The sequence below is a fragment of the Talpa occidentalis genome, unplaced genomic scaffold, assembly GCF_014898055.3.
Source record: "Talpa occidentalis isolate TD23 unplaced genomic scaffold, MPIMG_talOcc4v2.1 talOcc4.12, whole genome shotgun sequence".
NCBI classification, from domain to species: domain Eukaryota; kingdom Metazoa; phylum Chordata; class Mammalia; order Eulipotyphla; family Talpidae; genus Talpa; species Talpa occidentalis.
Window position 1 is genome coordinate 21,203,255 of NW_023601212.1, and position 13,075 is coordinate 21,216,329.

The following is a 13,075-nucleotide window of genomic DNA, read 5'->3' on the forward strand; positions in this document are numbered from 1 at the left end:
CTGGGGAAGGGACCCAAAAATCTGGAGCTTAACAGTTCTCTAGGATGGTTTTGATGCATGTTCCAGTGTAAGAACCACTTCAAGTTGGTTAGTGGTTGTAAGTGGAATGATGGTAGTGAGTGGAGTTCACCATCACTAGAACAGAAGGGGAGGGATGAGCAGACCTTTAAATGTTGAACCATCCCTCCTGTCAACAGAGATAGCAATAGAGGAACATGAGGAAGTGATTTAGGGACAAAGACAACGAGAAAACCATTGGAAAGGGCTTCTTTTCTTTACACCCCCCAACCCCCTGGGGAGTTCAGAACACTGGTTACATTCTACATGTGGTTGTATCATCAAATGAAATTTAATATTCAAAGATAGTCTTTGTTTCTGTTTTGTTTGTTTTGCTTTTGTTGTTGTTGTTCTTATGAAGAGCCATAACTCTTCAGAAAACCAGTAAAAGCTGAAAGAGCCCCAAAAAAGTAGAGTACAGAGAACTGCCAAGTCTCAGCACAGGGGTGAGGAAAGGAATAAAAAGCGCACCTTAAATGTTTCTGGGTAGCATAAACCACCTGATAACATCGTACACAGGAGCCTTGCTAAGAATTCTGACCTCTGGGACCAGATGTGGAACTACTTTATCATGAATTTCAATTTCTTGTAATAATTTGCATTGAATGAAATGATGCCCTATTATGGGTTTCTCTTGGCACTTTGGTAACTAGAGCCCTTGAATAGATGACAGACCATACCCACCTGACATAATTCCTTCTACTTTTATAGAAAAATTTTTGCTACAGTGAAGAACCAAGATTTTTAAAATTTCATTTACTTTTACCTTATTATATGGGATAAGTACAAGGATGCATGGACATGTATGGACAGATTTTCAACAACTCACTTAACAAGCCTTCTTATGATCCCTTTAGGAAAGTTTGAGTCAAATATGTGAATAATATGACACTGAGAGAAATATCTAATATATCAGGTATCTTAATTAGGATAAAAATTATATTGGGGGAGGGCCTCCCCGGTGGCGCAGCGGTTGAGCGCTGGGTTGCGAAGCTGCCCGTGGCCTTCGTGGCGCCGGTTCGATCCCTGGCTGCTTCCCGGCCACTGGAGGAGGGTCCCACATGGCGCGCAGACCTCTCCTGCCGCCCGCTGCTCCCCTCAGCAGTGTACTTCGGTCCTTCTGCCTGCTCTGCTCCCTACTCTGGCTCTGGTGAATTCTCTCACCCTCCCGCGCTTCTGACTGTACCCAGTGCATGTATAAACCAAAAAACAAACAAACAAACAAACAAACAAATAAAAATAAATAAATAAAACATGCCTCTATAAAAAAAAATAAAAAAAATTATATTGGGGGAATAAGATAGTGGGTTGAATCTAAGGATAAAGGAAGTGATGCTTGACAATGTCAGACACAAAACAGACTTAAGAGTTTTAATATGCATCAATACTGCTTAATGATTGCTAAGAAAATTAACAGGTTTTATTCATAAAAATTGAGCACTTAGGGACAATTTCTTTTCAGTGATCATAACATGTCTGCTTTCCATTTGTTAGTCCACATCTAGAAAATCACATTCAATTCTGAATAACATATTTAAAAAGGCAAATTTTAGAGACAACTTATAAGTGATCAATGTACTTGAGATAATGCCTTCGGGATAGTGATTGAAGGTGCTCGGTGTGTGTAGCCCTGAGAAAAGGAGACTACGGAAAGAACATGATTTCTTCCTTTGTCTATGAATTGACAATAGGAAAAGACTGATCAGACTTACATTGTATATCTCATGGGTAAAACTTGGAATGATGGAAGAGACTCCTAAACCTTGATAAAAGAAGAAAGTGTTTAAACACTCTGAATTGTCCAAAGGTGGAATGGTTGATTAGAGAGGTGATCCACAAGAGACTAGCAGAAAAAATTCAAGCAAAAGGTAGACTAGATAGCCGCAATGGTTTTTTCATGATTGAATGTATTTTGGCTCTAGAATTTAAAAAGAAATTTGGCAGTAGCAAACATCAAAATTGCATTATAAACACCATATTCATTTTGTATAGCATTTGCATCCCTGCTCTTCTCTGCTAATGTATGTAGTTTAAAGGTCAATGGTTTATAATATAGGAGCCTTCTTAAACACTGGCCATAATTTCTTTCAGTATCTTTATAAAATCAAGACAAGTCAACTACCATGTTTGTTATTTTACAGAAGAGCTGAGTCAACTTCAGAAATTTTAAAGGAATTATTTATAGTTATATTTAAAGTATATCACCTTTGATTCATAAAACTTTCAACTGTGCCTTTTGACTTCACCAACACACCCCTAAAATTCTCCTTAATTTTGATGAGATCATCAGTTGATTATCTCAAGTTCATCCAAATCCAAACCCATTACCCTATAATCATTGTAATATTTTATGACAGCCAATGTTGATACATTTTAAGTGAATGGGGAAATTGTAATGGGTCATCATTCTCTTGTGATCTTCAAGATACTGTAATAATCCTACTGTTAGCTAGGTCACACTTTCCCACTGAATATACCAGTTCTAACCCTGTAGGCAGAGGAAGAAACAACTCTGGGAATCAACAAACACTGATGACCTCATTTATGCATTACAATGCCACTGCATTTGGTCCATGTCATCACTGCTAGCTATGTTATCACTCTCCTCAACATGATACCCAAACCCACATCATGATGGTGTACTGCTCACAGTCTCATGGCAAGCATTTAACAGCTGTAAGCATGAGGAAAAACCAAGTGATTCTCGTTAGTCCTTGAGTTTATTACATGTTTAATACTAATCAGATTAACTTGATGGCAGGAAATAAACCTCATTCTCTGGAAGCTAATAAGAGGTAATGATGGAAAGGTTGAGAGGAGAAGCCTAAAGTGAGAGTTTTCTGATGGGCTAATTTAAGTGACTTAGGTAACTAAATACAAAGGATTAAACCAGAGTTAGGTTTAAGCCTCAAGTCCCATGTTATATTAATTAAGAGAAACTAATGTGAAAAGTCTCATTCTTGAAGAATCCTCCTCTCTATGTACATACCTGCACCAGAGAGTTCCCAATGTGCTGAGACTTACTTCACTACCATTACAGCTCTACAACATTGTGAAATCCCAGAGGTCTCTGTCAAACCAGGAATACAGAATCTCTCCAAATTTTGAAACAGTTGGTGGCCAATATATGCATGCAGTTAAGTTTGCATATAGGTCAATGACAACACGCACACACACAATATTTTTCAAGACTGGTTTGTCCCAAATCTTGGTGTCGTGACATTAAGTGTGATTATCTGAGCCTCATGAAAGGAGAGCCAATAAACTGGCAGAGGAATAGTCATAAGATGATGATTTAACATTCCACATTTTTGCTAGCTATATATAGTGCCATCCTTGAGGCTAACAGATGCCAGCGTTCCTAGATCAATTAAGTAGAGAAACCCTCCCTACAGCATGTTGGTAATAGCAAAGACTGCTAAATATCCATTTTTAAGAGTATCCCAGTTTAACATGTAGGAACCAAAAATACACACAAACCAAATGTTGATGCATTGCAGGACTTGCATGTTATGATTTCCTCTTGTATCTGGTAACTGCATGTTATTAGCTACACTTGGTACAACTCGATACAGCTTGACATATTCTGGGATTTATTAAAATGTAAATGACAAAGCAGAAAAGAATGTTCAGACAATTGGATTACTCCATTGACTGAATGTTCCAATACTGTATCTATTTTTGTCAAAGCAATGGTGGCTCCTGCTGTGGAATGCTGAATGGAATATTCCATTGCAGAGCACAGGGAGAACTTGCAAAAAGGAAATTGAAACCTAATCTTGAATTTCTAATTCACCTCTCTAAAAGCAACAGATTGCCAATACTTTTAAAAAGAAATTATGTTAATTTTGACACATAATAATTGGAAGATTATCATTCACAACTATGTATTCAGTGTGAATTATTGGATTTGTAACTTCATTCACAAAAACAATGATACATTTGCTTGTTTTTGCTCTTGGCCTTGGCTTGTTTTTCTTATGAACATGTGATGAGCATGAATATATGTGATATGCAGTAAATATGCACAATCCGAGAGAGACATTTTCCTGATGAGAACTCTTATGTATTCCAGAGAAGAGAGGGCTGGGAGGTAGGTGTCTTTAAGGACATGAAGGGATTGAGTTTAGAGAGAATGGAGACCAGCTGTTCTTTCTCTCCACAGGGAACAAGAGAAAATGGGATTAAACGACAGCGTGAGGGACTTGGGATCGAAATAAAATAGAATTTCCCAACTGTGTAGGCTCTTGAACACTGAAATGAGTTTTGAAGGGACTATGTGAACATTAGTTTTACATTGATGCTTTTAAAAAATGCAAAGGCACATTTTCACTATCTGGTCTTATGTGGATGAAGAGCAGACTAGATGGTTTATGGTTCCTGGATTCTCTTAATCTATGAGTAGAATCTAAAAGTGAGGTGTGGTGGTAAGCTAAGAGAAGTACCTTTTTAAATGGTAGTTACTTTTCAAAGTCAATTTTACTCATAAGGACAGACTGGCAATTTTTACCTGTGCTGGAAATGTTAAACTCAATGGAATGTCATGTAATAAGGTGGGTGGAACAGAGAATATGGAGCACAATGAACTCTTTTATTTTCTCCTCCCACTACCATTTCTGCTATAGAGTAGTTCACATTTAAAGGCAAATATGTGTGGAGTTTAACATATGCATATTTATTTTTGAATTTGTAAGAATATTATTGGGGCTTCTGGGGATCTTGCCCTCTTTACAGTTTATGTGTGTGTGTATACACACATATCCATACATACACACATATAGTTATAGATCCATATACACACTGGTACATTTTTCAAAAAAGAAGTTGCAATCTAACAAAATGAGTCTATAGTGCTCACATTTGATTAGCAGAAAAATTTGAGTACTGGGGATTCAAATAGGTACCAATTCAATTCTTGCTTTTAAAAATTATGACTACAGTAGATGTTGTCTTTTGATTTCAAGATAATTGTATTTTTCTTTTCCCTGACACAGTTTAGTCTCAGCAAAAGAGGTTTGTTGTTAGTCAGAAACCTGGAATCAGATTTTATCTCAGTCAGGAACTGGCTGTTGACTTGGACAACATAGTGTCTCTTAAGAACGAATTCATATTCTGAGGAACAAAAAGTAAAATGAAGATAAGTCCGATAATTTTTAACGTTTCTCTTTTTGTTTTTAATATGCTGTCAATTAATAATACCCAAAGTTCTTGATCCCTGAGCTCTGTCCCCACAGGTAAATAAATCTCAGATTTGGCTACAAATTATAATCACCATAAGACTTTAAAAATCAATCCCAATTTCTTGGCCACACCCACACTAATTAAATCAATCTTTTGAAGGACTCAGGTATCAATGATTTTTAAAGTCTGTAGGTGATAACAATGTGTAGTCATGTTGAAAACTCCTGTTTAAAGTACAGTGCAGGGAGAGGGCCAGAAATAATTTTATTATTGCTACTTTACTTAGAAGCACACTGTGTCCACTTTATCCCCTTTTTTATCCCCAAGACCTAACAAAATGCCTGACATACAGGAGGTGCTCAGGCAACAATGAACATTTTAAAACTGGTCAATGCCTAAAAGAATTAGAATTTATCAAATCTGGTATAATTTGCTCATTTTCACTTTGGCCTTATTCACTGAATAAAAACTCAATTCTCTACTTTTGTTTGCCAGTGTAAATAATGGAGGAGAGTAAAATATAGGATAATCCTGTTGTAGTGAAGCCATTCAACTCTGCTTGGGATATAAGCAAGTCATCGATCACCATATCCTCTAGAAAACGGGGTCCCTTGGAATCTAGACTTGACTCCACACATGTAAGTGAAAATAAAACAAAAGGTCTAATATATATGTCATTCCTTCATTCAGTAGATATTTATGAGGTACTTACATTGTACCAAGCAATGTGATCATAGATTTTCTTTACTATGGATTTAAGGTAGACTTAAATCCTAATACCCTGTAGTGAATTAACTTCCTTTTACACATACAGTATAGTTTTACTTATTTATCATCCCTGGGAGAATTGAGAAAATTGTCACTCAAATCATTTGTTGTGCTGTGGTTGAGGTGACAATCTCCAGTTAAAAAAGATTTCAAGTGAAGGGGGTAAAATGACAAACATCAAACAGCACTGGTCTTTTAGAACAATGCTGTTTAGTAGAACTTTCATGGTGATGGAATTGTATCTCTTTGTTATTCAGTAGGGTGCATACTAGTCACCCTGTTGAGCAAGGCAGCTCTAGAATTTCGTATTCAGATGAAGGAGCCTGGCACATAAGCTATAATCAGGGTGGTAAGTGCTAATATGAGGTAAGCACAGAAGAAAGTACTCAGGCGAGGAAGCTTGTCTTAGGGGTAGTGGCAATACTAGGGGTGGAGACTTCCCAGAGGAAATGACTTCGAGGATGAGACCTGAAGGACAGTGATCGACTCTGGGAAGGGTAGAGGAGATTAGTACTGAGCATAAAGTTAAGTATGTGGAAAAGTCAAGAAGATAAAAAGAACATTAAGAAAGGGCAAAGATACATGGCAAGGGCCTAGAAGAGCAGTGGCAGAGGTACTTGATGAGTCCAGAGAAGAACATGGGCCAGGATTCAGGATATAAAAGGCTCTAGGTGTTATGACATTTCAGGGGCAACAGGAAGCCAGTGAGAAGTTTGAAACTGTGAAATGATATAATCATATGTACTTTTTAGAGAGATTTCCCTGATTTCTACTTGACAGCATTAAGCGGAAAACTGGAGGCATAATAGAGTAGCCCAGGGGAGACAGGAGTGTTGTCTTAACTGTAGTAACAGAAATATGGAGACAAGGACATATTTGAAAACTGAAAGATGGGAAAATCAAAAATATTTACCTTGATTGGCTGGCCGTGGCAGATGGAAAGAGGAAAGACAAGGATCACACCTTGGCTTCTGACATGGGTAGATAATAGTATTGTTTATTTAAAGGCAACATCGGATTGTTTAGGAATTATCTCTAAATTTAAAATTTCCCACCACATTATATTCTTTGTTCCTCGCGCATCCTGAAACTAGCTTTGGTATACACTGGTGAACACAAACAATTTATGAGGGGATGCTCTTCCAAGAAATCAACACAAATTCATAGTTGATGCAACAATGCCTTTATTGGGGGCTTAGGGACATATGACAAAGTCATAAAATGTCAATGAAGTCACACTTTGTGCTTGGCTACTCTTTAAAGAACCCTGTTTATTTATGAACTCACTTAATGAGAACTATGTGAGATACTGCCAATAATCATCATTTTTAAAACAAGACATGAGGAGTTTTAAGTCTAACTATCCCAGATATCTAAGTAAAAATTTACAATAGTCAAATATCCAGGTACTTCCAAATGTCTAGATGTTTGTCCTTAAGTAGACCTAGCCAAACCAACTCCTTCAAGATGGAATTACATTTTGAACCTTTGTGTTATCCAGCTGACCACTTTATTAATCACTGCTAAATGCCAACCAAATACAAAGGGGCATGTAAATAAGAGTGCGATTTCCTTGATTCTCGCTTGTAATGAATGAAGTATTCTTGAATTAGTTACATGGATAAGTGAGGATTACAATAGTAAATAACTATTGATATTTTCAAAAAACATAAGGAATACTGAAACAGTCATATATAAATACTCATGCAGAAGCACTTACAAATACATACTTGCATAAAGCTGGTCAAGAAAAAGCTCATTATGAGATTATTTTTTAAGGTGAACCAAGAATTCTTAATAACTACAGATTATCATTGTACATGTAATTTGGGCCATTATGTGTTCTTTAGGGATGGACCATTGACTATGCCGATATCTAAAAATGTTAAATCATAGCTTGCTTTTTCCATTGAGGTGGAAGCTAAAGTGATGCAGAAATGAAGCAATCTCCTAATTACAGTGCTCTCTGATCACCCCAACAGAATGTTTCATTGATCAAATTCAGGTTCATGTGTTTTTGAGAAAAGATAGTTCTAGAGCCACTACGATTAGGTTGGAGGGCCTGGTTTTTGGACCTAGCTCTGACACACTTGAATGTGTGATAATCTATAAATCACTCAGTCTGTATGGATTTATCTCCTCTATTAAAAAGCAAGCATATTATAACAGATGGCCATTAAGCTCCCCTCCCTTTTTTGTTTCTTAACAAATACGAGATTTTACACACACGCACACAAAAAGCTAAAATACTGATAAACTCCAATTCCCAGTTTTTTTCAAATAATCTATTTTATTACTCTAGTGTAATTTAACCAGAAAACAGAAATTTTTTGAGGGGATAATTAAAGTACCTATGTGTTTACCACAGAAAGAGGTCAAGAAGGGTTGAAGTGGTAATACTATAACACTAATCACAATTTTGTCACATAGTGCTTTAGACCATGAGCTTTGTAATCCCAGTTGTGAATATGAGTCCTGTACATGGCACTTTGGCAAGTTATTTCACCTTATTAAGCCTCAGTTTACTTATCTGTAGAATGGGGATGATATCTAATTTTTTCAGGAGTGTTGTGAGGCTTAAGTGGGTTAGTATGTAAGATGCTTAACATACAGTGAGAATTCAATAAATACCAATTATTATTAGGTTAACAGAAAAATTGCAACTTCTCCATGTTAGCACCAATCACTCTCAGTTGCTTTAATAGCAAAAAACAAACAAACAAACATATTTCTAGGCAACATCTGGGATAAGAGAGGCAAAGTATGTATAAAGGCTTTACCATGTATGTGTGTATCTATAGAGATACACATACACATGCATTGGTATGAGATGTCTGGGATGAAGTCAGCTAGACATGTGTATTCATAATTCCCTAAACTCACCGAGCTGATTCCTTCCCCTATAGCTTTATTTACTGTATTGGATCCATCTAAAGGACTCTATTTTCTCCTTACTTTCCATTTATCTAAATCTTCAACATTCTTTAAGATTCAACTTAGATTTTCTTTATCTGAGAACTTTTTTCCCTGAAGAGACCAGTTCCACCCAGTTTATGGTGACATTCTTTGAGCTCCTTGTTGAATCTTTTGGTTTGCTTCGCTTTCATCATCTAGTGACCTGAATTATTACTTATATCTCTAAAGGTTTCTGTACCTCTGTTTAACTAGGTTTAACTCTTTATAGAGGCCTCCTGGAGCATGTGACAATGACCAATCTATGGAGACTGGTGAGTGTCAGGTGAAATAATGTGTAGTTGTTAAACTGTGTTTCCACCATGGCTTTAGCCTTTAAGTTGTCTCTGACTTCATTTAAAAGTATTTTATACTCTCTAAAGTCATTCTTAAGATCAAACTCTGTGTGTGGCTAAAACTCTAGAGTATTAATCTTGTTCCTTCAAATTTTAACACATTTGTGCAATCTTAGATCTTTGAATTGGTGCATGAATAAGCATATTCACACTAGGAAAAAAAGAAAAGAAAATGTCACACTGAATTTAAATACAAACAGAGGTGTACACACGAGGAAGGGAAAGTCCTTGGCCGTTTAGAAATCTATGTGTCATTATTAAGTTTTTATGTTTCTTGTTCTGAGAGTTCTATTGGCTGAAACTGCACCACTTGGGTGTGTTGGTTAGCAGGAGAGGTGTCTTCAGGTGACTGCTTTCTCTCTTTCAACTTCACAGTTGGCTTGAGTGTCCATCAGTCATCAGTCTCTGCCTTCTTTGTCCTTTCATTGGGGAGACATTCCTGAGGAGGGGGGGCTATAGGACCAGCTGAAAGGAACATCAACACAACTAAAAAAATAACAGAACATGTCACAGAAAGTTATCACATTGACTCTTTAATAAAAATAAATAAATGTAATGATACTTTGGGGCCATGCTGTTTCTAACTACAAGTGAAATGCCACATCACCAGAAAAAAAAAAAGCTTTTTCTCATTATTCACCTTGCTCAAGAATCAGTCAAGAACGGTATTGCCTGCGTGGGTGTGAGAGCACCACGCTAATCACTCTGGAAGAAAATGCTCTGTAAGAAAAGCTTCAGGTTGATCCAACAGGCAACTTACTGAATAGGACATGTAGAAAAAGAACAGAAGAACACAGGACATTAAGGACACATTTAAATAAATCTAAGGACTCAATACAAAATAAAACAGCTAAGGGTACAAAACTGCTTAGCAATGCAGGAATGAAGAAAGTCCCCAGACTTGCCAGGAGTCAATGTCAATTCCTTGTATTTGTCTTTATATTTCTAGTGCCTAGCTCAGAGCAAGACGCATGGCACTCGCTGCAAGAATGAAAGAACAAAAGATAAGGAAGGAAAGAAAGAAAAAGAGACAGAGAATGAAGGAAGCGGGGGAAGAAAGAAAGAACGGTGAGGGAAGAGGTAGAAGGGAAGGGTAGAGGGAGGGCAGGAGGAGGAAGGAAAGAAAGGTTTCTGAAATGTGGAAAAGGTATAGGGATAGAAACAGTGTGCACTGGGATAAAAGAGGGTGCAAGCAAGTTCAATGACTTGGAAGGCAAGGAGAGCAGCAAATTGATTTCTTTCAAGACACTGTTCACTCCGACTGGTTTTAGAAGATGGGGTGGGGCAATTTTCAGGAGGTTTTGAGCATGTTCATATTTCATTTGGAAAGTGTGGTGTTAATGTAACTATTGTAGGCTGTGGATGGGAATAGTACCATGATTGAAATGAATCGAGTGGAAAGGGAAAAGTGAATACAAAGGCATCCACCCAATGGGGGAAAAAAAAAACAGCCATGCTGCAAGAAATTAAATGAAGGCAGGACTAAAGATGGGGCCTTAAAATAGAAAAGCAGGTGCTTGTCTGGGTTTCTTCTGTTAGCACTGAAGGAAATGCACTTAGAACTCAGATCAAAAATGTCTTTCTCCCCCTGTGTAGCTTTTTAGATTCTTCAGCTGTTCCTCTTTTCTGTCACTGCCCTTCCTGAAAATGAACTTCAGTCTTCACCATCTTAGCATCAAGACAAACTATGTTAGTAAATACAGAATCTGGAGGTGGAATCAAATATAACTTTAAAAGGCAACTGTTGGCACAAATAGACTCCGGATACCAGGGTCCTGGAGTTGTATTTGTACCTCTAGACTTCAGAATAGCTTCAACAATTCCCAGAGCAGTCAGAGAATTTAGAGACCAACCCACTCATTTCACAGAAAAGGATATTTGGGAAGAGCTGTATTCATGCTTCTTTTATTGTACAAAAGTTGTGATGAATGAAATATACTTTGCAGGTGGATTTTAATTTAACTCAAGCCTTTATTGTCAGCCTCTTCATTATGCTAGCACAATGTAGATGCATAATGAATTAGGCACACCAAAAGACAGACACTACCACATCTCCCTACTCAATGCCCTAAACACTTTCGATACTGTAAAGATGTTGATTCTCTAGATGGTAGGTGTAATATATACGTTTCTGTAAAACCTGTAAAACAACCTAGTGTTAAATATTGTTAATAGGCAGTTTTTGTTCTTTATCAAGTGCAATAACTAATCCCCTCCAAATAATTAAATAATACATCTTACAAATTTTAGCATTATTTTGTGAACACAGAGTGAAGAGGTGGTGGTAATAAGCTTTTGACATACGTGTGATAAATTAAATGCTTTTGGAGTGAAGGAGGATGTTACACACAATTTTGGGGTGAGACTTTGGGTTGCTAATAATGGAAAACCCATATACACAAGCTAACAGAAAGGAAAACAACATGTTGCTTTGGTATTGCATAGATAGAGGCCATGCAAAATGTCTCTTTTGTCACAGGGATTTCATTATTAAAATTAATTTGGAGGATAAATAGTATAAATATGTGAACCATCATATTTTAAGTATCTATCATGAGTCAAATGTTTAACAAATCAGTTTCCTTTGGGGCCTATCCCTACTTAATTGGAATGAGTAATACCTTATATCATCTCAACATGAGCCTCCTTGGAGTCCTTTTTGTCTCCCAAATGTATAAGCATAAATTAGGACCCTTGCATTGCCTTGCTTAGGGGTCTTCTGTGATCTGATGGTAATGATTTCCCAAATTTGCATCAAGAGCATCTTCACCTACTGAGCACATAACAAGCACCGAGTGCCAGGCTGGCCAATCAACTGGCCACTGCTTTGCCTGGAGTTTTTCAGAAACAGCTAGATCGTCAGGGGTCAGATCCTCGGGGGTGGTTGGGAGGGGGGCTCCAGTGGGGCCAGTAGATATCTGGTGTCATGTGGAGACACCAAAAGGGAAGTTGATGTTAGTGCACAGACGTCCTAAGGCAGAGTTGCAGCACTCATCATGTGCCATACAAAACGGAGGAAAATTAGAAAAGGAATTGTTTATTATTGTTAAGATTTTGCTTACTTTGATTGAATTAAAATTATTATTTCTGCCTAAGGCCATTTCCCTGGCATTTTAGCCCATTATTTCAATAAGGGAAATGGATTTCTTGTAAGATTCATTATTCCAATATTCTTTATTATTTCAAGTTGGCCAAAATCAGGATGAAGACTAAATCAGAAAGAGTGGCAAATGTTTTTACAAATAACACAGTGCAAGTCAACAATAATAACCCTTTTAGAGATCATTAATTTCCAACATCTAGGGCATACACATTCATATTTGCATGAGAACACAGGCAGTAGAGTCCTTTTATTCTTGTCTTAATTAACAAGGATTTTTTTTTTAAAGCCGACTTTAAAAACATTCTACTCAGGAGTCATTTCAACTGATGAGAAATGCCCAAGGAAAAAAAAAATCTCAAGTAGTCAACATGTAAAGCAACACACAACTATATGCACATTAGTATAATTACACATTGCAAATTATATCGGATGTATCTAATATCTAATTTTTTGAAAGCTGATTCCACTTGAGATTTCAATAACAGCATCAACATTTTGCAGGTGGCTCCTTCTGTATAGTATCCAAAGGGAATTATTCCTCTAATGTGCTTACAACCCTCAAGTAAAAGCTGAAGCTCTCCCTTAAAGGACCAATGAACAATGAACAGTGGGGATATTACCTTGATAGATAAAGCACGGGGGGAGGGTGCCACCAAAT

The 13,075-nt window shown here is 37.1% G+C and overlaps 1 long non-coding RNA gene across 5 annotated transcripts in view; it reads right to left on the minus strand.

Moving 5' to 3' along the window:
* Positions 1 to 1,431: 1,431 nt before the first annotated feature.
* The window catches only part of LOC119240779 (uncharacterized), a 274,220-nt gene continuing 262,576 nt past the window's right edge, over positions 1,432 to 13,075 (minus strand). For 3 of the 5 annotated variants that reach the window (XR_008551061.1, XR_008551060.1, XR_005124193.2), the window contains one exon: positions 1,432 to 9,800. This is a non-coding gene — a long non-coding RNA (uncharacterized LOC119240779). The remainder of the gene's footprint in view (positions 9,801 to 13,075) is intronic. The other 2 variants (XR_008551062.1, XR_005124192.2) reach the window with 1 other exon arrangement.